The sequence below is a fragment of the Meriones unguiculatus genome, chromosome 18 (assembly GCF_030254825.1).
Source record: "Meriones unguiculatus strain TT.TT164.6M chromosome 18, Bangor_MerUng_6.1, whole genome shotgun sequence".
Taxonomy (NCBI): Eukaryota; Metazoa; Chordata; class Mammalia; order Rodentia; family Muridae; genus Meriones; species Meriones unguiculatus.
The window spans coordinates 74,582,258-74,610,224 of NC_083365.1; the positions used below are offsets into that span (position 1 = coordinate 74,582,258).

A 27,967-nucleotide genomic window follows, 5' to 3' on the forward strand; every position below is an offset into this window, starting at 1 on the left:
CTTGAGCTCTGAGGGGGAAGCATTTGATGGAGAGATCTCACTTAGAACTGTGGTTTCAAGGTCTCTCTCTCCCTCTCTCTCTCTACTGACTATGAATCTCTGTATTTGCTCCCATCTGCTGCCAGAGGAAGCTTCTCTGATGATGACTGAATAAGTTACTGATATGTGAGTATGCTGTCTCAGTTTCTAGACTTTTGTCACTGGTGATGTCCTTTGTGCTGGGGTTGGTCTGGTACTGTGTATTCTAAGGCTAATTACAGGCCCCCAGGAGCAGTTTGCTACCTAGATGAGTGCATTCACACACAAACTGGTCATTGTTATGCATTCCTTGCTCTACCTAATTTAAAGTTGCTTGGCTAATAAAGTTGCTGAAACCTGTAACTGGGGAGAAGAGAAGTAGGCGGAGCTTTAGGTTCCCAGGCTTGGGGGTCTCGGAGGGACCACGAGGCCAGGAGGCCAGGAGGAGGAGAAGAAAGGGGAGAAGAAGGAAGTTGCTATAGGAGATAATGGACCGTGAGCACGTGGCCACGAGGGCTGGCTTGATGGAACAGAAGCAGCCCAGACGGGAACAACCGTGACAAGTAACTTGAGGTGTGGAGCTGGGAAATAGCAAAAGAGCTGAGAGGGTTGGTATCCACATGCCCAGTTACAGGCCTTAAAACGTTTATAAAACCAAAAGGTCTCTGTCTTGATTATTTGGGAACTAGCTGGAATAGAAAAGCCCTCAATAGTCTAATATCCTTCCCATGACACCTTTGCCCTGGGAACAAGAGCCTGGAATTTGGTTCCTCTGAGCTCAGATCTGGAGCTTGGCACTCCTCAGCATGTTCTCCCTGACACGCTGGGCTCTCTGTTTCTCCGACCTCCAGGCCTACCTTAAAAGCCATGGCTTTCCCCTGTTTCCTCCCCTGGTAGCAGCAAGGATTTTCAGCTTGCCTCTCCTATTATTTTTTTCTCAAGCTTCAATAAAATTGCTCTTTAGCTTCCTTGGAGCCCATTTAAAATTTTTTATCAATGAGACTGAGAATCCAAAAGAAGGAATCCCAGTTTCCCCAGCAACACCCGGGTCACATGTACTAGCCTATAACCTCAGGCCAGTCACTTAATTTCTCATTTTGGCATAGCATCTGCAAAATGAAAGCACAACACAGACTCTCTGCTAAGCCAAGCTGCACTGTGTGAAGGTTGTGTGAGAAAGCAGAAGGAAACTTCCTGCATGCAGACACGCCGTTAGAGGCCTAACCCACACAGAACACCGCGAAGCCTGCGGAGAAGCCTGCAATGATTGACAGAGTGGTGAGGCCCAGGCCGCTGGATGAGAGTCTGCTCCTGTCCTCAGTGAGGCTGCCTCCTCACCCTTCCTTTCAGTGATGTGTGAGGGCTTCTTGCTGGAAAGAAGCTAAAAAGCTGACCAGAGATAAAATGAAACTCAGACGGAAGTCTCAGTTTCCACAGCCTTCTGTCTCCTGCTCTCTTTCTGTTTCAGCTCTGGGGTGACTTTCCGGAATCATCATGTTTGATGTTTGACCACCCAGAGGAAACCTCCATGTTGCTTTGAAATAAGCAGGTTTGGGTACCATCTGGTGTTAAGTAGGTGGGATTATGGGACTGGTGGCTTTGATGCTTGGTTTGTGGCTGTTTCTGCTCTCTCTCTCTCTCTCTCTCTCTCTCTCTCTCTGCCTCTACTCTCTCTCTTTCTCTGTGTAACTAAATGCCACACAGTTAATGTAGATGTCAGAGTTGGTTTTCTTTTTCCACCATGTGGGTCCTGGGGATCCAGCTCAAGTCTTCCAGTTTGGCCTCTACCCAGTGAGCTGTTTTGGTAGCCCTCCACCTTATCTTTTGAGACAGGGTGGCTCACTGAAGCAGAGCTCATTGATTGGTCTGCCCGATTCTGCACTTCCCAGTGCTCTGGTCATAGACAGGCAAGTCCGCTCCCATGTGGGTGCTGTAGATCCAGACTCAGGTCCTTGGGATTGCAAAGCAAATTCTTTACAGACCAAGGCATCCTATGGCAAATCATAAGAATTTGCTGATTGACAGAGCCGACTGGAGAAAAGCAGACGTACTCCTGTGCTTTTTAGTCTGAGGAGAAAGCACAAGAAGCCCCATTCCCAAGGAGGGAAAACGGAGACAAAGCTCATGAACAGTTTGGCCCAGCCTTTCCTCCAGAATCTGGCAAGTTCCTCTTCCAAGTTTTGGCCCCGTGGAGAGCTCTGTCTTGGCAAAGCAGGTCCCATCATGTCTGCCACATGGCTGCTCCCCTCCTGAGCCACAGGATGAGGCTGTTTGGAGACAATCACCTTCTGTCTCTGGGCTCTGACATCTGGGAGGTGGATAGCCAGCAGACCTTGGCTAGGCCTCCTGGCTCGTAGTTTGCCACGTGTTTGTTGGAGGTTGATTTTCAAGCGGAAGCCATGATGGTGAAGGTCACCTTCTGGACAAATGTTTCTGGTCCAGGGGCACCAGGTGCAGCTGGGAGGCTGAGGCAATGAACAAATGACTTTGTCTTAAAATAGGATTTCGACAGCAACCGTCCTTTGCTCAGTAGTGTTGGCACTGTAGAGAGAAGTGGCTGAGGGTGGCTTGGTTGCAATCCAATTTTAGTAATTAGTTCTATTCACAATAAGGCATGTTAATAGGTCCCACGTTGAGCACGAAGAATCCCCTGTCTCAGGTGCCAAGTGCCAATTAATAGAGTCAACATTCGTGTCCCACAGGTAAACACTCATTCTACATCCATTGTCCTAGAGCTATAGACAGGTGTGCTTCCGTTAGTAGTGGCTTAACCAGTAGGTTTTGGCCATAGACAACAGAGCGTGGCTTTCAGGAAGATGAGCTTTCTGTCTGTCTCTGTCACAGCTCTTTCTCAGTACCTAGCTCACCCTGGGTAGCTGGATTAGGCTGGAAGAGCCCTCCTGTGTTCAACCTTGGCTATTTAGCTCTGCCCATCCCTGGCCTGTGACTTGTTTTGGCCACAGAGAAGGGCTGCGCCAGCAGCACTGAGCCTAGGCTTCCGTTCTTCAGCATGCGTGTGAATGAAGTTAGGCTAGTCTGCAGAGGGTGAGAGACTGGTCGCTCCCCTTCGCTGTGGGCAGCCACACACCCCTTCCCCACACTCTGCATGTGTGGTCAGAGCAGGCCACAGGGACATGAGCAAGACCAGGGAACTGGCTGGCTGGGTCCATCCCCAAAGACCATCTAAAGCAGCAGTCCTCAACTGGGGGGTTGAAACCCCTTTGAGGGCTGATGACCCTTCACAGGGGCCACCTAAGACCATTGGAAAATGCACATTTACATGATGATTCAGAACAGTAGCAACATTACAGTTATGAAGTAGCAAGAAAAATGATTTGGGGATCCCCACTGCATGAGGAACTGCATTAAACAGTCATAACATCAGGGGGGTTGAGGACCACGGGAAGAATTGCCAACTAGCTGGACATGCTGACACACACCTTTAAACCCAGCACTTGTGACGTAGAAGCAGATGGATCTCTGTGAGTTCAATGCCTGCTTAATCTACAAAGAGAATTCCAGGACAGCCCTTGGCTGCACAGGGAGACAAAAACCACAAAACACAAGAGGAGGGCTTCTGAGAAACAATGCTTGAAGTTGACCTCTGGCCTTCTCTCTGTCTCTGTCTCTCTGTCTCTGTCTGTCCCTCTTTCTTTCTCACACACACACACATGCATGCACATGAACACACTAACACACACACACTAAATAAATTCTTACAGCCCATGTAGTCTTTGAGTTCTTCATACTTATTTAGTGAAAGTGCATATGACTTTTTGTTTGGCTTCTCGAGACAGGGTTTCTCTGTGTAGCCTTGGCTGTCCTGGACTCACGGAGCTCCGCCTGCCTCGGCCTCCGGGTGCTGGGATCACAGGCGTGCCCTGCCCAGTGTTACTAATACGGCTGACAGTGAAGCTGGTTGAGTAGACTTTGAGGACTGATTATTGCCGTGTTGACTAAGATGTCCTCTGCTTTCTGCGTTTTTCTTTAATTTCTTTAATTTGTGCATTAGCACTTACAAAAATCTGGAAAGTTTAGATCATACACCAATGGAGATATTTTTCTTTTGCTTGTTTTTCTATTTTAAGTCTGTGTGTGTGTGCACAAGTCCCTGTGTGTGGGTGCAGGTGTATGCACGCCAAAGCCTGCCTGTTGTCAGAGGACAAGCTCGGGTGAGCCTTTTCCTTCCACCTTCATCAAGGCAGGTGACTTCTTGTTTTCACCGCTGGGTCCCAGGGTAGCGGTTCCTGGGCTTCTGAGCGTCCATCTGCCTCTTGTCTCCCATCTCTCCGTAGATCTGGGATTGAAAGCATGTGCACTCCTGCATCCATCTTTTCCACGCTGTCTTTCTTAGTCAGGGTTTCTGTCGCTGTGATAAGACACCATGACCAAAAGCAATAGTCCATCACTGAGAGAAATCAGGGCAGTAACCCAAAGCAAGAGCCTGGAGGCAAGAACAGAAGGGGAAGTGATGGAAAATGCTGCTTACTGGCTTGATCCTCATGGCTTGCTTGGCCTGCTTTCCTATACAACCCAAGACCACCTGCCTAGGGACGACACTGCCCACAATGGGCTGGGGCCTTCTGTATCAGTTATCCATCAATAAAGTGCACCACAGGCTTGCCCAGGGGACAATCTGGTGGGAGCATTCCTTCATTTGAGGTTCCCTCTTCCCAGGTAACTCTGCTTGAGTGGACAAAAAAAGCCACGACACATGGGTCCTAAGGCCCTGAACTCAGATCTTTACCCACTGAGCCATCTCTAAACTGCTTTCAGTTCTTCTACCTCAATACTTAATCCCATTTTCACTCCTTAGTAGTTTGTAATTTTTTGCATTAATGAGGTCAAGCTCTGGTTTGTTTGCGTTTCTCCTTTAAAAACCATCACTGTTAACTGGACCTGTTTGTGCTCTCTTATAACCCCAGTGTGCAAAAATTGAGTCAGGAAGATTGCCAGGAATCTGAGACTATCCTGGGCTGTACAGTGAGTTTCAGGCTAGCCTGGGCTAGCTAGGAAGACTGTTTCAAACAGTTAATAATATTAATAATATTGACATCATCATCAAGACTAAAAGTAATGGTGGCAAGCTTTGTTTCTTAGGTCTCCTTTCTCCCCCTCCCCTCCTCTAATGCACACACTTATCTTGGCCTCTTGGTATTTACCTCTAGTATTTACTTTCTTTATTCTTTTTTTTTTTTTTAAATCTCAGATCTAAGTGTGTAGAGACACGCAGAGTAACGAAGGCAAGATCTTCACCTTAAAATCAGATTTCTACTGACTCACTAGCATAGGGAAACACCATTTTCTAATGGAATGTACCCTAAATGAAACCTCTTCTATATTTCTCACCAGTTACCATAACTAAGCTATTCTTTAGGCTTTCTAAGGGACGAGATATATCAGGAACATTTTATAGTGCAGTTTCATTTTTAGTGTGTTCGTGAGCAGGTGCATGCATGCGGTGCTTGTGTTCAGTTATATGTGTGTGCGTGCGTGTGTGTTTAGGTGCGTGTGTGTGCAGGTAGAGACCAGGGTCAACGTTCACTGTCACCCCTCAGCCACCATGTCGTCTTGTGTTTTGAGTCAGAGTCTCTCACTGACTTAGAACTCAGCAAACAGGACAGGCTGTCGGGCCAGTGAGCCCCAGAGACCCAGCCGTCCCTGCCTCTCTGTTGGTGAGACGGTGAACATGTTCAGGCATGCCCAGCTCTGCCTTTTTACGTGGTTTGTGAAAATAAAACCCAGGCCCTCATCAGCAAGGCCAGAACCTCACTGCCTGAGCCGCCCCACACCCCCATCACAGCCTCATGGTGAACAGCTCTTCACAGCTCATGATGGACTTGGTTTGGAGTCTTGCTGGAAAATGGGCAGACAAAGGGCGGATTTCTTTTGCCTTTGGTCAAGACTCTATTATCTAAGGTCAGTCGGAAGTAGATGGCCCTGACTTTCCCAGAAAGCTTTTGTACACTTTGTATCTACTGCTCTGTGCTTTTAAGGCCGAAAAGAAAACAACGGAGTTAAAGGAACGAATGGGTGATTTTCTACTGTGGACATTTCAGATTAGGGTCGGCATTTTTATTTCAAGAAGGAAGAGAAGGTGTGGAAAGAGCGTTCTTGTTGGTACCCACATACCCACCCCACAGCGGGGACTGAGGACACGTCCCAGAACACGGCTTCCTAGCATGCACCAAGCCCTGAGTCCAGTCCTAGCGTGGTGTGAAGCAGGCACAGTGCTGTGCACTTACAGTCCTAGCACTTGGGCGACAGAGGCAGGAGGATCAGAGAGGGGAGGGAGGGAGGGGGAAGAGAGGAGGAAAGGGAAGGAAGAGAGAGCGGAAAGGAGAGGGGAGGGAAAGAGAGAAGGGGGAAAGGAAAGAGGGAAGAAGGGAGAGAGGGAGCAAGAAAGCCACTCACAGATAACTTCCCACCTGTCTTCTCCTCAGGCCTGGCTCTGACCACAAGCCAAATATGGCTGGTGAGGTGCCCAACATCCAGAAAACCCTCAGGTGGAGAGTTTCACCTGGGTCTGTTGAATCCCTTTTTGAGACAATGTGCGCCGGCTCAATGAGAAACACTGTTTAACATTATCTCTCTTTCCCACCCCCCACCTTTCCTTGCATGGCTTGCATGCTGGGGTTCTCTTCCTTACTGTCTATAAAGCTATTTCTTTGCCTTTCAAATCAGGGCACTGACTTCAGGTGGGGCGTGGATAAGTGAAAAGAAAGGAGTCCAGGGAGGGCCCACCTGCGCCTTATCCTGTCAGGCTATTCACCGAAGCAGATTTATTTTATTTTTTTATTTTAAAAAAATTTATTACAATTTATTTACTTTGTATCCCAACTGTAGCCCCCTCCCTCATCCTCTTCCAATCCCACTCTCCCTCTTTCTTCTTCTCCCAGCCCCCTCCCCCAGTCCAATGATAGGGGAGGTCCTCCTCCCCTTCCATCTGACCCTAGCCTATCAGGTCTCATCAGGATTGGCTGCATTGTCTTCCTCTGTGGCCTGGTAAGGCTGCACCCCTCCCTCAGGGGAGGTGATCAAAGCACCAGCCACTGATTTCATGTCAGAGACAGCCACTGTACCCCTTACTGGGGAACCCACTTGGAAACTGAGCTTCCATGGGCTACATCTGTGCAGGGGCTCTAGGTTATCTCCATGCATGGTCTTTGGTTGGAGTATCAGAAAAGACCCAATTGCCCAGATTTTTTTTGGTTCTGTTGCTTTGCTTGTGGAGCTCCTGTCCCCTCTAGATATTTCTTTCTCTGCTTCTTTCATAAGATTCCTTGCACTTTGCCCAAAGTTTGGCTATGAATCTCAGCATCTGCTTTAGTACTCTGCTGGGTAGAGTCTTTCAGAGGCCCTCTGTGGTAGGCTCCTGTCCTGTTCCCTGTTTTCTCCCTCTCCGATGCCTGTCCCATTTGCCTTTCTGAATGAGGATTGAGCATCTTGCCCAGGGTTCTCCTTCTTGCTTAGCTTCTTTAGGTGTACAGATTTTAGTATGATTATTCTATATTATATGTCTAATGTCCACTTGTAAGTGAGTATATACCATGTGTGTCTTTCTACTTCTGGGATACCTCACTCAGGGTGATCTTTTCTAGTTCCCACCATTTGCCTGCAAATTTCATGATTTCCTTGTTTTTAATTGCTGAGTAGTATTCCATTGTATAAATGTACCACAATTTTTGTATCCATTCCTCCAATGAGGAACATCTGGGTTGTTTCCAGATTCTGGCTATTACAAATAAAGCTGCTATGAACATGGTTGAACAAATGTCCTTGTTGTGTACTTGAGCATATTTTGGATATATGCCTAGGAGTGGTATAGCAGGATCTTGAGGTAGCACTATTTGTTTCAGAAAGTGCCAGGTTGATTTCCAAAGTGGTTGTAGAAGCAGCAATGGAGGAGGGTTCCCCTTTCTCCACATCCTCTGTAACATGTGTTGTCACTTGAGGTTTTGTTCTTAGCCATTCTGATGGGTGTAAGGTGAAATCTCAGGGTCCTTTTAATTTGCATTTCCCTGATGACTAAGGATGTTGAGCATTTCTTTAAGTGTTTCTCTGCTATTTGATATTCCTCTATTGAGACTCCTCTGTTTAGCTCTGTATCTCATTTTTTTTAAATTTGTTTACTTGATTTGTTGCTGTTTAACTTCTTGAATTCTTTATATATTCTGGATATTAGCCCTCTGTCAGATTTAGGGTTGGTGAAGATCCTTTCCCAGTCTGTAGGCTGTTGTTTTGTTCTGATGACAGTGTCCTTTGCTTTATAGAAGCTTTTCAGTTTCATGAGGTTCCATTTATTGATTGTTGCTCTTAGATCTGTGCTCTTGGTGTTCTCTTCAGGAAGTTGTCTCCTGTGCCAATGAGTTCAAGACTCTTCCCCACAAAGGACATAAAGAACCTTGGTGTAACTTTAACCAAGCAAGTCAAAGACTTGTATGAAAAAAACTTCCAGTCTATGAAGAAAGAAATAGAAGAAGGTATTAGAAGTTGAAAAGATCGCCCATGCCCATGGCTTGGCAGGATTAACACAGTAAAAATGGCCATCTTGCCATCTACACATTCAGTGCAATTCCCATCAAGTTACCAACACAATTCTTTACTGACCTGGAAAGAAAAATTCTCAACTTCCATATGGAGAAACAAGAAACCCAGAATCGCCAAAACGATCCTGTACAATAGAAGATCTTCTGATGGTATCTCCATCCCTGATCTCAAGCTGTACTATAGAGCTACAGTAATAAAAACTGCATGGTCCTGGCATAGAAACAGAATGGTGGATCAATGGAATCAAATAGAAGACCCAGAAATAAATCCACACACTTATGGACACCTGATTTTTGACAAAGATGCCAAAACTATACAATGGAAAAAAGACATCATCTTCAACAAATGGTGCTGGTCTAACTGAATGTCTCCATGTAGAAAAATTCAAATGGATCCATACTTATCACCCTGCACAAAAGTAAAGTCCAAGTGGATCAAAGACCTCAACATAAAACTAGATACACTAAACCTGTCTGAGGCAGATTTATTAAGCTGACTTGTGCCTGGCCTGCTCTGGGCTCTAAATATATCATTGAGAAATATCATGTCTTCATGTATTTTCCTGAGACTCCGACTCTCCTGAAGGCTAGCTGAAAAGAGCAAGCTACTTTCCACACCCAAGTCACTTCCCACACCCTTCTCATGCCTTGAGTCAATTACTGCTTGTTTCTGGTTGAGTGCAGTTGTGTGTATGCGTGTGAGCAGGTGTGTGCGCGTGGGCGCGTGTGCTATAGTTGAGTGTATGTGGGAGCCAGAGGGCAACCGAAAGGCTTGTTTCTCAGGTACCATCCACCTTGATTTTTGAGGCAGGATCTCTCATAACCTGGAACTCACCAAGTCAGCTAGGCTGGCTGGCCAGTGAGCCCAGGATCTGCCTGTCTCTACCTCGACAGCACTGACATTACAAGTGTGTGCCGACACTGCTATTTTGTGTTTTCTTTTAGGGATTTATTTGTATTTTTAGAAAGTTTTATGTATATGTGTGTCTGTGTGTGGCTCTACGCGCATGAATACGGGTGTCTTCAGAGGCCAGAAGAGGGCGCTGGATCTCAGGGAGCTGCAGCCACAGGTGGTCCTGAGCTGCCTCCTTTGAGCACTGGGAAGTGAACTCCAGTCCTCTGCAGTTTGAGCATTTAACCCCTGAGCTGGCTCTCTGAACCCATGCCTAACTTTTTCATATGGGGCTGTAACACAGGGACCCACACTTTCACACAAGCACCTGACGACAACTGTCTCCTTAGCCCCACTGAGGCAATTTTTATAAAGGTCTCAGTCTAGATCTAGAGAATCCATCCTTGGGCTGGAGAGACAGCTCAGCGGTTATGAGCACTGTCTGCCCTTCCAGAGGTCCTGAGTTCAAGTCCCAGCAACCACATGATGGCTCACAACCATCTATAATGTGATCTGATGCCCTCTTTTGGCGTTCAGGCATGCATGTAAATAGAGCACTTATACATAAAATAATAAATTAATCTTTAAAAAATCCTTATAGGTGTGGGTGGCATCTCAAAGCCAATTCTTCATTTCTGGACAGTGCACCAGCCTCAGCACATCTGCTCCTGTCTGTGCTCCAGTCCTCACTTGCGAGGAGCTGAAAGATCGCATCCCCCAAACCTGATGATAAAGCATCATGTGTCGGATGACAGGAGGCTCAGCAGGGGGATATTAACACTCATTAGGATACTTTTTCCTGATCACAGATAATGATGCTTTCCTTTGTTCGGCATCCCCAGTCAATCCATTCACTGCAGATTTCCAGACTCAGGACCCAATCTGAGCATCTGTGGAGGAACTGCTGCGATGGCTGAATTAGCCATTTCAATTATGGAAAGGGGGGAGGGGCTGGCTGTCTCTCTTCCCCCGTCGCCTATGATAACTGCTTTTGAGGGGGATGTATGAGGCTGTTTGTAGAAGGTAGCAGCATTAACTGTGGCATAACCTATTAAAAAGAAGTTATGAGCTTGGGAAGGGCAGGGACACACACAGGATTTTAAATTGACACTTCATAGCCCCGCTCACTCCCTGCATTGACTCTGAGCCGGGCTAATTCCACATTTATCTGCTTTTAAATAAAAATTTATGGATGGCAGCTGAGGTCTGTGATTTGGGATTAAGATCCTTCAGTGCCCAAGTACCTCATTAGTGTGTGTACACTAGCCACTTGTGGGTAGTCAGGGGTGAGGAGAAACCAGGGATAAAGATGATGTGGGGGTGAGGAGAGGGCAGAACAAAGGAAAAACAGATATTTTAAGATAATATAGTGCCACAATAATAATTGTTGTGATGGTTAGTTTTTATTTTTAGACTTTTTTCTTTTTTATGTGAGTTTTGTTTTTATATGTGAGTCTTTCATTCATATGTGAGTTATATGCTGCGTGTGTGTGTGTGTGGTGTGTGTGTGTACCAATTGTATGCTTGCCTCTGGTGAAGGTCAGAAGACAAATGGCATGGAGGACTGCAGAGATGGCTCAGTGGTGAAGAGCACTGGCTGCTCCTCCTCCAGCGCTCCCTGGTTTGATTCCCAGCACTCACTTGGCAGCTCACGGCTGTCTGCAACTCCACTTCTGAGGATCTAACTTCCTCTTCTGGTTCCCACGGACACTGGACCCACATAGATGCACAGACATCCATGCACACAAAACATGCATGCACAGAAAAATAAAAAAAAAGAATAAAATTGCAAAAGATTTTATTCCTTTGGGTTTTGGAGACAGGGTTTCTCTGTGTAGCTCTTGCTGTTCTGGAACTCATTCTGTCCACCAGGCTGGCCTTGAACTCACAGAGATCTTACTGCCTTTGCCTCCCAAGCGCTGAGATTATATTAGTGAGCCACCACCATCTGGCTTAAAAAAAAAAAAAGCCTCAGATCTTTGAACTGCAGTGATTGAATAGCTGTGAGCCAGCATGTAGGTGCTGGAAACTGAACCTGGGTCTTCTGCAAGACGAGCAAGTGCTCGTAACCGCTGAGGCATCTCCCTAGTTAATTTCGACTGCCAACGTGCCACAACATAGAATCGCCTGTTGTGTGGTTTGAAGGCCAGGGAGTGGCACTGTTCGGAGGTGTGGCCTTGTTGGAGTAGGTGTGGCCTTGTTGGAGTAGGTGTGGCCTTGTTGGAGTAGGTGTGGCCTTGTTGGAGGAGGTGTGGCCTTGTTGGAGTAGGTGTGGCCTTGTTGGAGGAGGTGTGGCCTTGTTGGAGGAGGTGTGGCCTTGTTGGAGGAGGTGTGGCCTTGTTGGAGGAGGTGTGGGCTTGTTGGAGGAGGTGTGTGGGCTTGTTGGAGGAGGTGTGTGGCCTTGTTGGAGTAGGTGTGGCCTTATTGGAGGAGGTGTGGCCTTGTTGGAGAAGGTGTGGCCTTGTTGGAGGAGGTGTGGGCTTGTCGGAGGAGGTGTGGCCTTGTTGGAGTAGGTGTGGCCTTGTTGGAGGAGGTGTGGGCTTGTTGGAGGAGGTGTGGCCTTGTTGGAGGAGGTGTGGCCTTGTTGGAGGAGGTGTGGGCTTGTTGGAGGAGGTGTGGGCTTGTTGGAGGGAAGCACGTCACTGGCGAACTTTGAGGTTTTAGATGCTCGCTCCAGGCCCAGTGTCACTCTCTCTCTTCCTGCTGCCTGCTGGTTCAGGCATAGAACTGTCAGCTACTTCTCCAGCACCACGTCTGCCTGCATGCTTCCCACATGATAATGGACTAAACCTCTGAATCTGTAAGACAACCCCAATTAAATGTTTTCCTTTATAAGACGTCATGGCGTCTCCTTGCAGCAGCAGAAACTCTAAGACACTGGTTAAGGGAATCACAGTTGAGGAATTATCTCCCGTCGGGTTGGCCTGTGGACATGCGCCATCATCTCATGGACAGGGCCATGGACTGTTTAAGAGTGGAAAAGCTGAGCATAAGCAGCAACAAGCAGGGGTGTGCCGCTTCTCTCTTGGCTCTCGACTGTGTACGCGATGTGGCTAACTACTGGAGTTCCTGCCTTGACTTCTCAAAATTATCATCATATTATTTCATATGTTATTATACTCACTGTAACTTGGAATTGTAAGCTAAATTAACCCCTTTTCTCCTGCATTGCTTTTTGTTAGGGTGTTTTATTATAGCAGTGGAGATGAGGCTGGAGAAATAATAGTTGTTATTATTATTCATAGTGGTGGCAGCAGTATTGTGGTACTTGACGTTGACTCGAAGGCCTCACGCCTCAAGGAAAGCACTCTACCACGGAGCTACAGCCCTAGCCCTGCTGGTGAGTATTAATACTGAATGAATATCACTTTACTGGAGTGATTCAAGGTTCTTCTTTACGAGTCAAGGATTACCTGCTACTTCAAGAATAGCGGGATAAGAATCTTGGCCAAAATTTAAATTCATCTCAAAAATAATAATTTGCATATCAAATTTAAATTCTAAATGTATTTTTATCTATCTATTTATCTCTCTATTTACCTGCCCATTGACCTATCCACAGGGTCTCATGTAGCCCAGCCTGGCCTCAAAGAATGTAGCTGAGGATGGCTTTGAACTTGTAATCCTCCTGCTTCTACCCACCAGGTGCTGGAATTATAAACATGCATCCCCACCCCAAGTTCTCTGTGAGGCCAGGGATACAGCCTAGGGCCTTGTGCATGTTAGGAACATAATAAATAAATGAATGGATAAAATACATAGAGAGTTTAAGCCCATGGGCCCTAGAGATAGCTCAGAGTGTGAAATACTTGCTGTGCTGTATTTCAATCCCTGGAACCCACATAAAGATAAAAGGAGAGAAGAGATTCCTGTGGCGTGTGCATACCTTCAAACACATTATATGTACATACATTCCACAGATAGATACACACACACAACTAGTAAGAAAAAAGAAACCAGGCCTGGTGTCATATGCCTTTAATCCCGTTAGAGGCTGGCAGATCTCTGTGAGTTTGAGGCCAGCCTAATAAAGTTCCAGGTTAGCCAGGGCTATGTAGTGAGATTTTGTCTCAAACACAAACACCAAATAAAAACAGAGTTTGTGGCCAGCCTGGCATATGTGAACCTTGCTTGAGAAGAAGGCAGAAGACAAGAAACAAGTTTTACTGGAAAAGAGACGGGGTTCAGTGTCAGGTGAGCACTGTTTGCAGTGTCCGCCTCCTGCCTCCTGAGGGGGTTACACAAGGTAGCATCCTTCCTGTCAGCTCTTGGCTGATGGATGAGATCACACATTTCTTGGCTTTCTTCCCACTTCCCTGGTTTTATCTCTGCTGTAAGCTTATCTCTCCTGCTCAGTCTCAATGTGTTGGAAGTCTTCGGGTTCAGCCCTTGGCCCAGTTTAAGCCCAACCCACCACTGCACAGAGACAAACTTTTCTTGCTTCGCTTGACCCCACAAGCTCCTCACACTCATCTTCCTGTCTGCCCACTGGGCATCTGCACTTGGGTATTCTGGAGGGGCTTTTCCCTTCTGCTCGACTGTCCTTTTGCACCAGGCACTACCCAGTGTGGGACTCGACAACACCCTTTCTAATGTCCCGTTGGTAATATTTACCCTGGGGTTTGGCTGCTCCTCCCAAGCCTTCATTTCAGTTTTCTGCCTCATTTAGATTGGGTCATGCAGCCTTCCCAAAGAGGTGTTGGCAGGAGGTATGTGAATAAGTTTGAGGTGGTGGTCCCAAAATTTTGTTGAAACCTAACAGCTCACTTGTATCCAAATCTAGGAATCTCTCTCTTATGTGTGTGTGTTGCTGAGGACGAAACCTAGGGCACTGAACTGTGTCCCCAGGCCTTGAAACTTTGCACTCTAATGGCAAAACTGTCTAATTGCTTATTATATGAAAAAGGAATGTTTCTGCCTTATTTGAGCTTTCTTCTTTGGGGCCATTTAGTGTAGAATTTGTCAGAATAGAATACATGAAGTCGTGGCTTCGATCTCCAGCACTTCATAAAACTGGGTGAGGTGACACACATTTGCACTCTGAATATTGGGAGGTAATTTCAAGGTCATTTTTTACCACACAGCAAATTGGAGTTTCTATCTATGATATGTCTGTCTGTCTGTCTATATATCATCTACCTATCTATCTATCTATCTATCTATCTATCTATCTATCTATCATCTTATCTCTATTTCCTAACCAATACATGCAATCCTCCCCCATTTGTAAAAAGCACACTCATCTACCTGATTGTGAGCTGTTCAACGAGGGTGTTGGTAACTAAACTCTTGTTCTCTGCAAGAGAAGAAAGTACTTTTGTCCTCTGAACTGTCTCTCTAGACTGTCACCTAATTTCTTAAGTCAGAAACCCTTTTATCTCCATATCCTGTCGGTTGTACATGAAAAGTCGACTTCATACACACCCACAAGCCAAACTCAGATCTGGTGGTGGGGTGTCTCTGATGGCCATTTTAGTCTGGTTTTCCTCACCTAGGCTTCTGGCCACAGACAGAAACTCTAATTCATCACTGCACATGACTGTTTGAACACAGGTGTGCCCAGCACCCTAAGCTGGGTCCTCCAGGACTCAGTCTTGCTCTCTCCCCCAACCTCATCTCAGTCACTCTCCCCTAGCTTTCCAGTGTTTAGACACAATAATAGATTCCTTTCTAGTTCACTTTCCACTCCCCCCTTATTGCCTCATCTGCCGCTGTTTTGACACCTCCAAGCCTGTTCCTTCCTACTTTGTCATATTGGCTCCTACTCATTCTTCTGGTATAAGCTGTGTCTCTTCTTTTGCAGCTTTCTAATTTTGTTTCATAACAACCTATTCTTTTATTTTTTAATGTTAAATTAAAAATTATTCCTTGTGAAATTCATACTATAAACAATGTCTTTCAGTCCTATTTACCTCTCCACTCTTCCTCTAACTCCTCATGGATGTTACCCCACATCACCCTCCAATTTCTTTTTCTTTTTAGTAACCTACTGAGTCTAACTTGTACTGCCCATGTCCACTTGGACATGGGGCTCTGCATTGGAGCATAGTTGACCAACCACAGTGCATTAAAGAAAACTCTTTGTCCACTAGAAGCCATCAGTTGTCACTAGCTCCTCAGCTACGGGTGGGAGTTCATGAGTCCCTTCCTGTTCCATGCTGTACTCTTAACCAGCTCCATCATGTTTAGGTCTGTGCATACAGTCATAGCTGCTGCGAGTTCATGAGTGCAGCGGTCCTAGAATGTCCAGAAGACACTAGTAACTCTGTGTGTGTGAGACATGGTCTCCTATAGCCCAATAACTTGCTATGAGGGTAGAGATGGCCTTGGATGTCTTACTGCCTCCACTTCTCCACTGTCGGATTGCAGTTGTGTGCCCCCATGCATGACATAGGCCATACTGGGGCTTGAACGCAGAGCTTTGTGTGTGCTAGTCAAACACTCAACTGATGGAACTGCATCCCCAGGCCCACCTTGTCCCACATAAGACTTTATTTGGAGAACAGTGCTCCTACCAGGTTTTTAAAAATTCCAATTTCCTGATTAGAAAACTGTAGCCAAGACAATGGATCTGGGGGTTAATTCAGAAGGCAAAGAACACTTGCTTTTGCAAACATGAAGATTTGAGTTCAAATTCTCAGCACTTCCTAAAAGGCTGGGCATGGGTGCCCACGCCTGTAACCCCAACATTGTGGGTAGAGACAGACAGTTCCCCAGAGCCTGGTGACCAGCCAGCCTAGTTGAAAGGATTCAGTGAGAAACCCTGTTTTGAGACAATAAGGTGAAGTGCAATGGAGGACAATCCATAGCAGTCCAGTCCTGTCCTGGCTTCCACAAGTGCACACAGTGCGGAGTTGTGGCCACACCTGCACATTCAGAGACAGACAGACAGACAGACAGACACACACACACACACACACAGGTAGGGGGTCCGAGCAGCAGAACAAGTAGCCTGTGGGAATTTGAGACTCTGGGGAAAGAAAATCTGAGCAGCACAGGAGGAAACTTACACAACCGAGAAGGTCAGAGCTTATGAAACACAGTGAGGAAATACACTTCAAGCGTCTGTTCCTACCACTACAGGTCCCCTGGACAGAGCCCTGGGTGTGGCCCGGTCCCTGTGGACGGTGACATGGGATGTGGTCAAAGGCGCTAGGTCATCTGAATGCAGGCTCTTTCTGCCTGGCTCAGTCAGTTGGGGTGGGGGGACACCATGGATGAAATCGAAGAATTGCCATCAAGGACTTCCTGGTCTCACATAGAAAGTTTAGGAAGGTGTGGCGGTCAGGAGAAGGTGTTTGGATCTGTTTGGATATACTGGGTCTGAGTGGCAGGAAGAAAGAAAACTTCAAGTTAATCAAGTTCTTTTATGTGTCTGTTTTGTAGCCTGTGTGACATTTGAATTTTTTAGTTAATTTTTTGAGACAGAGTCTCATGTATCCAAGCTGACTCTGAACCCACTGTGTAGCTGAAGATAACCTTGGTCTGTGATGTTCCTGCGTCTACCTACCGAGAGCTGGGATTACCAGCATGGACCACCACATTGACATTATTTTTTAACCTTTTCATTTCAATAACAAGGAACTGTCTCCTTTGTTTCAGTGTTTCTCCCAGAGTGCCTATTTGAAACAGGCATTGTGGAAGAAATGTGGAGGGTATTAGGATGTGGCACCATTTGATAGATGCTTGCCTAGCACATAACATCTCCATCTCCAGCACCCAATAAGCCATGTCCCCAATACTTGGGTGCTAGAGGCTAGAGGGTCAGAAGTTCAAAGTCATCCTTGACTACATACAGAGTTCCAGGCCAGCCATAGCAACATGAGACTCTATCTATAAAAAACAAATGAGGCTGGGCATGGTGGTGCATGCCTTTAATCCCAGCATTCGGGAGGCAGAGACAGATGGCTATGAGTTCAAGGCCAGCCTGGTCTACAAAATGAGTCTAGGACAGCTAAGGCTACACAGTGAAACCCTGTCTTGAAAAACAAAACAAAACAAAATACAACAACAACAAAACAAATGAATGGGCAAGTAAGCAAGCAGAAATGTTGACTTGTGGGGACCCTTTTCATATTTGACAGACGCCATACTCTCTTGCTTGTAAATCTTTCCACGTGTACTTAGGCACCTTCTAATTTCTTCTTTACGTTACAGAAAGAGTTGTTCTTTTAAATCACAACCCATTGTGTTCTTCGTCCTGCTTAAGCACTTGATGTTATTCTTTAAATTTTTCTGGTGTATGGATGTTTTTTCTGCGTACCACATGTGTGCCTGATTATCTGGAACTGGCGTTACAGTTGTGAGCCGCCACGTGGGTTCTGGGAATCAAACCTGGGTCATCTGGGAAAGCAGCCAGTGCTCTTAACCACTTAACTCTACAGCCCTGCCCTTAAAGTAGAGATCAGGGAGTCCAAGGTGAGCCTTAGCGCGTCTGCTGGACGTTGTTAAGATATCCTATCAAGAAAAAACTGCTGCGAGTCCATTTGTCTTGAAGACCTCAAGACACTTTCCAGAAGAATGAATATGGAATGGCTACACAATTCCATCTGCAACAGCACCCAGAAAAAGTGCTGCTAAGGCTGGAGAGATGGCGCAGTGGTTTAAGCCCTTGCCACCCAAGCCTGAGGACCAGAGTTCAGAGCCACAGAACCCAGCTCAGGGCTGGTGGCCAGGGCAGCCTCCAGTCTCAGAAGACAGATACGGGGCACCACAAGAGCAGGCTGCATCGCAAGACTCACCTAGCTCTGGGTTTGGGGGGACCCTGGGTTTGGGGGGGACCCTGGGTTTGGGGGGGACCCTGGGTTTGGGGGAGACCCTGGGTTTGGGGGAGACCCTGGGTTTGGGGAGACCCTGGGTTTGGGGGGGACCCTGGGTTTGGGGGGGGACCCTGGGTTTGGGGGAGACCCTGGGTTTGGGGGAGACCCTGGGTTTGGGGGAGACCCGCCTCCGTGAATAAGGCGGAGGAGCCAGGGGGGTGACACCTGGCGTCACCTCATGTCCCTACAGGTGCATGTACACGTGTGCACACACCTCAACATGTGTTCATGCATCAAAAATATGCATGCATACATGCGTGCATGCCCTGACACACACACACACACACACACGAGCTAAATTAAAAGCTCAAATAAGAACTCTATGTTGTATTTGTAAATACTGTTAAATACTAATGGAAATAGGACTAAAATACAGTATGAAGAATAAAACGATACTAAATAAGAAAAAGAATGCATACCCTTCTTCAGCTATCCAGTTTGTAGCTGAAAAGTCAAGCGAGTCTACCAGACCGGAAGTTCTTAGTAATTCTTGCTTTGGCAGTGCTGCACTAATAAAGGTCATCCATCATAACAAAGAAATGAATCTTAGGGTGTAGAAGACCATATATCTAAAACAGCAGTGTAGATGTCAGTGTCCCAGGGCCTCCAGATCTGCATCAAGCCACTCAATTCCTCACCAGTAGAACACTTGCGTGTTTGTGTGCACGTGAAAGCATGCGTGTGTCAGGTCAGAGGATGACCTTCCTAGCATTCCTTGGCCAGCGTCCACCTTGTTTTTTTCAGACCAGGTCTCTTGTTGGCCTGAAACCAGAGAGCAGAAGTAACCCCCTGCCCCCCCCTCCCCAGGGCTGGGTTTACAGATCCACTCCACCACACCCAGCTTTTTAAACGCAGGTTCCGAGAATTGAACTCTGGTCATCATACTTGCACCAGAAACAATTTGCTGACTGAGACTTCTCTCTAGCCCATATACTTATTTTTAAAAGGGACTTTGTATTTACAGTCAGGTCATCTGCTTTCCCAGGATGATACTTAAAATTAATAAATATATTATTTGTTAGGATACTCATTTAGTCTTGACCTAGGAGTTTTCCTCTCTCATCTTTGTTTTCTCTGTGATTCTCAGTGTTGCAATATCTTCTGTCTAAGGGTCAACAGCGGTCTTTCTTGGCTGAGGCTTCCTACCTCAGGGCCTGCATTGTGACCGGCCAAACCACCATTGTTGCATGCTGCTGTAGTTGAGAGGATGCATTCAAATAAAGGAAGTTCTTCCCCACAGGACATTCCTTTCCAGTACACTACAAACATGGGATATCTAGGGCTGGCCACTCACACTGTCTCAGCTTTGGGCCCCGGACAGTTGCTGTGAACGCCTAGCTTTTTCAGAGTTCCTTTCGGGTTGCTGTAGCATGTTTACTTCCTGACAGCTTTGGGAGGTCCAGATCTCTATGTAGAAGGCCTTCAAGAGGCCTCAGATCCGCACTGCCTCTGCAAAAGCTTCACTGGGCTTTTCTTATAAACCTGGTGCCATGCCAAGGTACCCATTTAGAGCAGTTATGAGCGCTGCCTGGCCTGTAGCTCGGTCACGTAGAGCTTTATTCTCTTGTAGTTTTGGGATTCTCTCGGTTCTTGTCCTAAGATCTAGGGATGCAATGGTGCTATTTCTGCAGGTGGTGGGTTCTGTCACTAGATTCTAAATACCTTGAGGGTGATGTGTAGGTCTGATTTTTTTCTTTGAGTATCCTACAAATGTCTACTTCAGCTTGACAATCATTTAGCTAGCATCTTCCTGGGCCTTAACTTTATGAAAAGCAGAGGGATTGTGGGGGTGGCACAGTCTGGAAAGAACTTCTTAAGCAAACTTGAGCTCCTGAGTTTGGATCCCTGGTGCCTCTATAATCTCCGTGCTGGGCGGTAGAGTTAGGAGAATTTCTGGAGTCTAGTCAGTGAGTGTGAGTGAGCTCTGGATCCAGGGGGAGACTGTCTCAGAAGAGAAGGTAGAAACGAATAGAGGGAGGCTCTCAACATTAACGCCTGGCCTCCAGACGCATGCTCACACTCACATGCAGGCATGCACACCCATCACATATGTGCACAAAATATACCACACACACTCACACACACACAATCAATGAAAATAAAAAGCACGAACAAAGGGAATAAAGTGAGCTCTCACCTTGGAGAACCTGTAGACTAGAAAGCAACTCGGGTCTTTTAAACATCTTTCCTCCCCAGCCCAAGCCTGTTAAAATAAGCTGCTTATCTTTTTGTGTTTTATTCTACTAAGTTTGGAAATGTAGAGAAAAATTTAAAAACGAATAACTTCAAATCTGTAACTCAAACAACTATAGAAGCTACACTTAATTTTTCTCCAGCTCAGTGGTAGAGTGCTTGCCTTGCGTGCACAAAGCCCTGGCCTTCATCCCTCCAAACTCAGAAACCAGACGTGGTGGTGCATACCTGTAGTCCCAACACTTGGGATACAGAAGCAGGAAGATCAGAAGTTCAGAGTCACCCTTAGTGTCTTACTAGGGTTTCTATTGCTATGACAAAGCACCATGACCAAAAGCAACTTGAGGAGAAAAGGGTTTCTTGTGCTTTATACTGCCATACTACGGCTCATCATCAGAAGGCAGTCAGGAACCTGGAGGCACGAGCTGATGCAGAGGCCATGTGGGGGGGGGGGGGTGCTGCTTACTGGCTTGCTCCTCATGGCTTGCTCAGCCTGCTTTCTTATAGACCCCAAGGCCACCAGCCCCCATTAATCACTAATTAAGAAAAGGCCTTACAGGCTTGCATATAGCCCAATCTCATGAAGGTGGGTTTTTTTTTCTTTCTTTTTTTTTTTTTTTTCCTTTTCCATTGAGGTTCCCTCCTCCTTTAGGCTAACTCTAGTTTGTGTTAAGTTGACACAGAACTACGCAGTACACTCACTTAGCTAGTAAGTAGTTCATGGTTGGTATGGGTTACAGGAGAGTCAGTCTCAAAAAGAAATAAAGGGTTCTAACTTAAAAAGAAAAAGCTTGACAAGGTTTCTTTGTGTGACAGAGCCCTGGCTGTCCTAGAACGTACTTTGTAGATCAGGCTGGCCTCAAACTTAGAGAATACACCTGCCTCTGTCTCCTGAGTGCTAGGATTAAGGGCGTGTGCCAAAATGCCCAGCTGAAAAATATTTATAATTAGATCTCATGTACTATCTTGTAACCTACTCCTTTTTTTAAATTTCAGAACAGTAAACACTTTCAGGTGGTTTTTATAAACACCATTTAAGAAGCTGGCTAAATGACAGAAGGAGAGAACTGACCCCTACAGATGGTTCTCCAACCTCTAGCCTCACCCAGTGCCTGTGCACAGCCACACACACACACACACACACACACACACACACACACTAAACAAATATACAAATAAACAAATGAATGTAATAACAAAACTAAAGCAGCAGCTAGCTAATATTTTATTTTGTGAACTCACCACAGTTTCCTTAATTCTAATTTTATGAATTTACTTTTATTTTTCTTTAGGTGTATGTGTTTGTCTGTGTCTGTGTAGTGGATATGTGCTCCCGAATGCAGCTGCCTGTGGAGGTCAGACATCAGCTTTCCTGGAGCCAGGGTTACAGGCAGTTGTGAGAGGCCCAGCGTAGGTGCTAGGAACTGAGCTTGGTCCTCTGAAAGCGCAGCAAGAGCTCTTAACTACAGAGCCACCTCTCCATCTCCTCTTAACCCTGGTTTTCATGTTAGATATTTGAAATTTCTTTCCAGATGTCCAGCCATGGTCTCTTGGGGTCAGAGGAACAAATATGGAGGCATGCAGGGCACTTGCCTCTGGCTTTGTCAGGGACTGACTAGTGCTAGCCCTTTCGGCCAGTTGCACTCACTGGTGTGTGGGACACTGGACCCTGGCATCATGGCCATTGTTTCTTTGAAAATGGTTACAAGTTTGACACACGAGAAGCAGCAGAGTTGTGTTTTTGAATTTTATTAATTTGGTTGCTACTGAGGTTGAACATTTCTTCCTGTTTTTGTTTATTGACTTTATTTCCTTTTTTGTGACTTTTTTCTCTATACCTTTTGTGTGTGTGTGTGTGTGTGTGTGTGTGTTTCTTAATTGCTGTTTGGCTTGTTTTTTGAGACAGGGTCTCTCGTTGAACCTAGAGTTTGCTGATTTGACTGGGCACACTGGTCAATGAGCTTCAGGGACCGCGTGGCCAGTGCCTTGCTGGTACCAGGTTGTAGATGCGTGCTGCCATTCCTGGCGTTTACGTGGGTGCTGGGAATCAGAGCTGAGGTCCTCACACTCGCAGGCACTTTGCTTACTGACCATCTCCTCGTCCCCTTTCCTGGCTTACAGCATCCACGCCTGTCTCTTCCCTTTCACTCTTCACTAGTGATAAATTGGCTCAGACTAGCAGCCCAGGCAGCTAGCCGTCCTTTGCTCTGGGCTGTGGTTACCACGCTTACATTTTCCCTTTGCGATAGACCTAACCCAGTGATGCAGGAGAGAGGAGATACAGTCCATCATCTTCAGCCTCTTCTCCTGTCTTCTCTGAGAGAGCAGTTGGGCCCCTCTCTCCCCTTGGGAAGAATGTAGAAGGTAATAAAACTTGCCTGGAGATGCTTCCAGCAAGCTGTACATCGTGGCGGCCCTTCAGAGATTAATTCTGACATTTCCACAAGGCACTGAAAGCTAAAAGGAAATAAAATTATTTTCTTCCCCCTTCCCAAACTGGGGTCAGGTCCAAAAATTCCGTCTGCACCATTGCTTTTTCCTGGGTTTTTGTGGCTCAGCTTGTGGCTGGGAAACACTATTCATCGTCAGGGACTATAGCTGTTCCTTTTGTCTTCTTGTTGACCGTCTGGGGAGTCCCTGCCAAAAGTTGTGACTGGTGATTATCACCGTGGAGGAGCCGAGCTTGTGGAGTAATCTGGGGATGGTAGGCTGTGTGTGCCTTGATGGATTTTCATTAGGAAGCACAGGAGACTTTCACCGAGTGTTAGGAAGTGGGAGAAATGAAGTGCAGAGAGGTGGATAGAAAGCTGACTGTCTTAATGCAGATCACCCTGGCAAACGACTCACAGACCCACCTTGAGGGTTTCTCTATGGAAGCGTTTTGGAATGGGAAAGTGTGTATGTGTGTGTGCAAGTACGTGTACATAAGTATGTGTTCCAGTATGTGTGTGTGTGTGTGTGTGTGTGTGTGTGTGTGTGTGTAGGCCAGACATCAAGCCCAGCTGTCATTCCTCGGGATCTGACAGAGTCTGCCCCTGGCCTGGAACTCACCAAGTAGGCTAGGCTGGCCTACCATCCAGCATATATATTGGGTTCTGGGGACCCTAACTCAAGTCCTGACATGGCAACCACTTTACCAACTGTTTCATCTCCTAAACCAAAGTGCTGCATAAATGGAAGGTCATTATTTTCCTGGGGTCTTGAGTGCCTTAAGCTTAAAGAGTAAACTCACCTACATTTGTGGTTGTATTTCTTTGTCTAAATGTATTGAATTTCTGTTGCCTTTTTAAAGCATGCTCTAAACCAGGAATCAAAGGATGATCGTGTGCAGACCAGATCTGACCTGGAGCCTGCTTCTTATGGCCTTGGGTCAAGGGATGGTTTTTATATTAAAAAATATCAACCAAAATCAGTCAAGGAGTTTGTGCATAAGTCTGTGTGTGGGCTCACTGCCTGTGCGTTTGGAGGTCAGAGGTCAGAGGTTGACTCTACTGTTTCTTATCTCTCTAGGGTCTCTCACTGAGCCTGGGGCTCACCAGTTAACTAGACTGGCCCACTAGCAAGCCCAAGGGGCCTCCTGTGTCCCCCTCCTGGTGCTGGGATTCTAGACACGTGTCACAGCAGCTGGAGACCCAGATCCGGGCCCTCACGTCTGGGCCGTGAGCTCTTCACCCACTAAGTCACATCCCTGCCACGGTGCTTATGGTTTTCAGTTTTTAAAGACAAAGAAAGGAAAAAGGAAACATATTTTATGACAAGAAAATTCTATGAAGCTCAAGTTTTGGCTGCTGTAAATGAGGTTTTGTAGGAACAGGGCCACACTCAAGTACTCACGTGTCGTCATAGATGCTTTCTTGTCCCAGTTTCGGAGGTTAGCCAACCCTGGAACAGCCTTACGAAAGCTGCTTACATTAATTAACGACGTCAGGTCATAAAAGTCTTGCTTCTTGGGGCACGGAATAAGTTGAGAAGAAAGCTTCATTTCAAAAGAAAGAAAAAGAATCACGGTGTTGTGTGCAATAGCTGCTTTCCCCTTCCCGAAGCCTTTGTTCGCATGAGCTCACAGGCCCCAGACTTCATACGTGAAGAATGTAAGATGGAAAAGCTCACTCTGACTGATAGAGCCTACAGGAAGCGGGCTGTGGCCCAAAGTGATGGTCTCCATTTCCTTCTTCAGTCCCTGGGGCCCAACAAGTTGCCTCCTGTGGACAGAAGGCTGAAAAACTGCCACCAGGGCATGTTCCCATAGCCTGGAATCTGGCACAGTTCCTGCTCTTATCTCTGAGGCCTGACTAGCCTCCCCAGGCTAAAGAGAAAGGGAATGGGGTTGGGATCAGGTTGTCTCAGCCACTTAGTGAGATGGCCTGGGTCCACCACCCCGTCCCCTGTAGTAGGGATAAGCAGAAGGCTAGAGGCGTCAAGCCTAATCTTGCCTGGTATCAACGGCGGTTCGGCTTCATCCTAATCTTTGGATGTTCCAGTCTCGCATATAACTTGATGGAGTACTTCCTTGATTTTAGCCCACATCCATCTTCCCTTCCACTGTAAATTATCTTTGGGTTCCTTATAATACATCATATAATAGAAATACTATGTAGATGATTGTTATGCTGTATTATTTGGGGAATACACAGGAAAAAAATCAGTACATGCTCATGCATTTTCCCCTCTGAATACTTAATTTATTATTACATTTATTTATTCACTTGTGCTTGTGTGCATGTGTATGTATGCTGTATGTATGTGTGTGTGCTGTAACTCATGTGTGGAGGTCAGAGGACAGCATGCAAGAGTTGGTAATCTCCTTTCATTGAGTCGATCCTGGGATTGCTCTCAGAGCCCTGGCCTTGGTAGTAATCACCTTTACCCAACAAGCATCTCCTCAGCCTGTTTGAATATTTAGCATGTGCAGTTGCATGAGCCTATAGATAAGGGCCTCAAAGACATGGAAGACTATCTCCATGGTGCCCATAGTCTTGCAGCGAGGATACAGAGGATACAGAGGATGGGCTGCCGTAGGAAAGCGGAAAGGCCGCTGTTTTCATTTCTTATTTCATTACTGTGACAAAAGTACCTGACAGAGTAGCTGAAGGAAGGAGGATTATTTTGGCTCACAGTTTGAGGGCACAGTCAGTCATGGAGAGGAAGGCGTGGAGCTCGAGGCTGCTGTGGCATCTGCAGCAGGAAGCAGAGAAAGATGAAGGCTGGGGCTCAGCTCTCTTCCTCCTTTGTGTGAGGTCCAGGAGCCCAGCCATGGGCTCATTCAAGGGTGCCCACACTCAAGGACTATCTCCCCATGTCGCTGAGCCTCGTCTAGATGTTTGTTTTCAAGATAGTCTAGATTTTGTCAAGCTGACAGTCACTATAAACCATCACATCTGGATGGAAACTTCATTCCTTAAAATGCTGACAGTAGCACAGTCCGAGAGTCTGCTAAAGAATGTCCCGGCATGGCCAGACAGCAGAAGGAAGGGTGCCTTTTCCTCGGGGACTGCTCTGCAAGGGAGGGATTAGGAAGATGGCCTATGGAAAGAAATCAGACCACACAAGCGAGCCCTGAGCACAGTGCTGGGAGAACCATGTGCTCTCACAAGCAGGAGTCTGTTGTGATCACTCTCATTGGCTAATGCATCATTGAGCATCCACACACGCCAGACACAGCTGCACCAGCGTAACTTCAAAACCGTTGCATTACAAGAAGTAATAATGAAAGTCTAAAGTTAAAAAAATTCAAAATTTAAGTATTTGCCTTTTTACTTTAAAATGCAAAACTAGAAGCTGGAGAGATGGCTCAAGAGCATTGGCTGCTCTTCCAAAACATAAGTGAGAGAGAACAAGAGAGAGAGAAACAGATAGAGACAGACAGAGACAGACACAGACAGAAAGGACACACACACACACTGAATATTGTGAGAACTTGAGACTCTGCCCCAGAACACGGACATTCAATTTCAGTGCCATCTTTACTGTACAGAGTGGGGAGACAAGGCCTTTCACTTGTAGTTTAACTTCCTTTGCTCTGTCCTCTCCTGAAGACAGAGATAATGATATCTAACTGGCTCTTGTATGCTGAGTAAGCGCACGCCTGGGATTCAGTGGCTCTTGGCATGGATGACTTTCTCTCTGACAGGTCTTGTATGAGGAAGTTATTTTCTTTAATGAAGAGTGTTGATGAGTTGGGTTCTGGTTAGTTGAACTGCAGTATGTAAATCGACTTAATCACCCGGCTCTGTCAGATAAACACTGCGCACCTGGCATAGTTTGGTTGCACACCTTTGTTTGGTTTTGAAAACTTCTTTCCCCTTATGTGGCTTCTTCACAGAGTTGATCCCTCAACTTGGTCTGCAGCTAGCAGGCATTTTCAGTTAAAGTGCTTCCCCCCTCCTGGTTCCCCAATCCCACCACCAGGAAGTTTACAAGATTTTAATTGCCAGACTTAACAGGATCGGTTTAAGTGAATCTGAATCAATGGCAGTTGGTGGAAGAATGGGTTGGTTCCCTGTTTGTCTTAATAAAGGAAGAAAAACAGAGTTGTAAAGAGAGAAGTCCATACTAGAAAGGAATCAGAGGTCACCTTCACCATTTATTGTCCTCCACACGTCATCCTCTCATGGACTGCATTTGTCCACCAAGAGCTGAGAAGTGGCGGCAGAATCCCCCGCCCTGGATATGAAGAGTATCTGAGGAGAGAGGAAGACAGACTGGAGAGATGAGCTTGTGTGTGAGAGGACTGCGTGCGTTGAGTAGCTGGGAAGGGCCGCAGTGCACTTTCTAGCAGACAAGGCTCGCAGAAGATGCTGGCATCCCATTGGAAGCTCTCCATCTGCTGAGTTGCTGTAACAACGTACACTGGGTTGGGCTCCTTAGAAACAACGGACATTTATTTCTCTGGATGCTCGGAAAGAGGAGATGAAGACACTAACAGATTCAGGATCTGGTGAGGCTTGCTTTGAGGTTCACAGATGATGGTTTTGAGCTGAGTCAGCAGGTGGTCTAAGGGGCCGGCTAGGTTCCCAGGGTACCGATCCTGACGGGGACCCTGGCTAGGTTCCCAGGGTATTGATCCTGATGAGGACCCTGGCTAGGTTCCCAGGGTACCGATCCTGATGAGGACCCTGTCCTTTATACCCAGCTCTTCCTAGACATCGTACTTCAAGACCAGCCCCTTAAGGTGGTGAGACTCCAACTTCTGAATTTTGGTAGGGCAAAGCATTCAGACAGCTATCGAGGTCTTCGTGGGTTCTTGCTAGTTCATGGAATTATTTTGGTTTGGGGCTGGCAAGATGCTGAATGGGTAAAATCACTTGCAGCCAAGCAGACAACCCGAGTTTGATTCCGGGAACTCACGGTGGTAGGAGAGAATCAACTCCTTTAAGCTGTTCTCTAACTTCCATACATACACTTTGGCTCTTCTCTCTCTCTCTGTGTCTCTCTCTCACACACATGCTAAAATAAATAAATAAAATTATTTATATAAAAGCAAATTATACTGGTTA

The 27,967-nt window shown here is 46.4% G+C and overlaps 1 long non-coding RNA gene across 1 annotated transcript; it reads left to right on the forward strand.

The window, feature by feature from the left end:
• Nucleotides 1–27,911, forward strand: LOC132649044 (uncharacterized). The gene is made up of 4 exons (XR_009587465.1): nt 1–165; nt 1,487–1,567; nt 12,705–12,799; nt 23,982–27,911. It is a non-coding gene; the product is annotated as an uncharacterized LOC132649044 (long non-coding RNA).
• Nucleotides 27,912–27,967: the final 56 nt, after the last annotated feature.